The sequence below is a fragment of the Octopus bimaculoides genome, chromosome 22 (genome assembly GCF_001194135.2).
Source record: "Octopus bimaculoides isolate UCB-OBI-ISO-001 chromosome 22, ASM119413v2, whole genome shotgun sequence".
NCBI lineage: Eukaryota > Metazoa > Mollusca > Cephalopoda > Octopoda > Octopodidae > Octopus > Octopus bimaculoides.
In genome coordinates, this window is record NC_069002.1 from 29,226,755 (window position 1) to 29,229,360 (window position 2,606).

At 39.5% G+C, this 2,606-nt stretch overlaps 1 protein-coding gene across 1 annotated transcript in view; it reads left to right on the forward strand.

The window, feature by feature from the left end:
• LOC128250516 (uncharacterized) overlaps positions 1–2,606 on the forward strand; it is a 73,340-nt gene that overhangs the window by 44,430 nt on the left and 26,304 nt on the right. The window lies entirely within an intron of this gene.

The window sequence follows — 2,606 nt, forward strand, 5'->3', positions numbered from 1 at the left end:
AAAGAAGATATAACAATAAATAATATTGACCAGGTATAACTAATCAGCCAGCGCTGTAATTGTTATGTCTCTAATTGTTGCCAATGATTAATGTATCTTGTATCAGTTTCTTTGTGCTATTATTGTTTCGTGGCGATCCGGCGGCATCTGTTGCAAGCTGAGCAAAATGGTGAGCGGGTTTCCTCCGCCCTCACTTTCTGAGTTCGAATCCACCGATATCTATTTTGCTTTCCATCATTTCCCGATCGATAAAATAAATACCAGTTTTGTGCTGGGGTTGATGTAATTAGATATCTAATACCATTTTCGCTACATTCTGTATATATTTCAAGTAATGTTCGCAGCCACTTCAAAACGGCTGTCCGTTCGAACGGACTTTACTGAGATATATTAACTCCATGAGAACATCTCCTCTAGCCGAATAACGATGCGCAGTTGCATTGGAGATATTGCGAGCAGGGGAGAAAACCCCTACCACCTTCTAGCGACAGGACCAGCAGACAAACCTGGTTTCGGTCTCTTTCTGCCTCACTCCAGTACTGGACACCTCCTCTGTTAGAGATGGCGGTAGCTCGCTTCTGCTCGCAATAGATAGCTTTAAGGATAGAGAGGGTAAATTGACAACAATTGTTCAGTGGTGGCCTTTCCATCGCAAAGAAACACTCACACACACACGCAGATACGCGCGCGCGCGCGCGCACACACACACACACACACACACACACATTTTATACATAAGTGACATTTTTTCTGTCTTGCTACTTACACCAGTGAACCAATCTTGACGAAACTTTGCATACATGTTAAACTAACATCTAGTAGAGTTATGGACTGATTGAATTTTAATAAATATCTATAATGGGCCCCGTAGTCGTGCATATATACACACACTCGTACACATAAGCATATTTTAAAACGCCGAAGAAGGGAAAGAAAAGTGGGTGTGAGAAATGCATAGTTTTAAGGAGAGAGGGAGTAAGTTGACAACAATTTTTCACAGGTGGCCTGTCCATCGCAAAGAAATACTCGCACACAGACACGCAGACACACATACATCTTATACATAAATGGCAATACAAGCGTTCTCCTTTCACTCCTTATACAATGATCTATACTAATTAGTCCTCTGCGACCATTCTTTCTTTTCATATACAGTCTGTTTACGTTTGCTTTAGGGTGTAGCGCCCCATGCAGCGTCATCAACTTTCTCGTCCTTCTATCCAGTGTTGATATTTCCTCCTTAGTCCATGGACGCACTACATCTGACCACCGCAACTGCCTAGATATTAATTGCGGTAATCCTATTTTTGGCACTCAGGTTGGATTTCAACACTATTTTCACCCTTTTTTGATACGTCTCGCTGACCTTGACTTTCATTTCTCTACGTTGAATGTCATCCATCTCCAAGATCCCTAAATATCTACACCGACTACCGTCGGGTTCACCCATGGTCTCTCCTGATGGTAACCGCAATCCTCTGCAAGAGACCTGTAGAATAAGTAATGGGTTTACAAAGAATAAATAAGTTCAGGGGTCGATTTCCTCGATCAAATGCAGTGCTCCAGCATAGCCGCAGTCAAATGACCGAAACAAGTAAAAGAATAAAGGAAAAGAATATATATATATATATATATATATATATAACAAAACGTGATTAATGTGATGAGGTTTAATGTTGCTAACACCTGTGTCGAGCAATAATAAGTCGTAACTAGAATAACTCATTTCAAACAATATTAAATTTATATTCTCTGTTACGTCAACGTTCATCACTGAACGTCAGAGCAACATCTGCGTTTCAAGAAGTTAGACTACAGTTTTCCCCAGGAAATTAGGTTACAGATATCTGAAGAAGCAAAGTCAGGTTGTAACATCTCTTTTCAACATATCTTACCCAGGGTTTCAAACGAATGCTGTATGGTGGATGGAATTTATGACTGATTACTTCGGCTGCGAACTAAGATCTCACAAATGATGGCTGCTGACCAAAATCATAATATATTACAGTATTTATTTAGAAATCGGTGGAAGACAGACTATAATTTTTTTTATTTCTTGGGAACATAAACGAAACGCCTTTTCTTCTTCACATGGTAGAGAATCAGAATCTAAACCAGAGCAAAAACAGAAATAAAAGAAATGAAGAGAAAAAGGAAACGGCGATGACTCAAGAAAACTAGGATTATTTAAGTACTTTCTTGTGTTCTGATGCATTTGCGCTTTTTGGACAAAATTTCTAATAAAGGTGACATAGAGAGAAATGTCATCCATGCATGCACAAGGATTGGTGGATGAAAATAAATGTAGCAAATAGATAATAGGTGTTTGCACTTAATGATCAGAGGGACGACAAAATCTAAAATATTATTTCATCTAGGTCCAATTTAGAGCACTTTAGTGAAGAATGGAATACTGTAATTGATAACACACACTGATGGAGAGGTAAATTCTCTACAGAATTCCAAGTGCTTTGCATGCAATAAATGGTAATATCAATAGACACCAGCATCGGTTGTCAAGCGATGTTGGGGGAACAAACACAGACACACACACACACCCTCACACACACTCACACACTCACACACACACACACACACACACACAC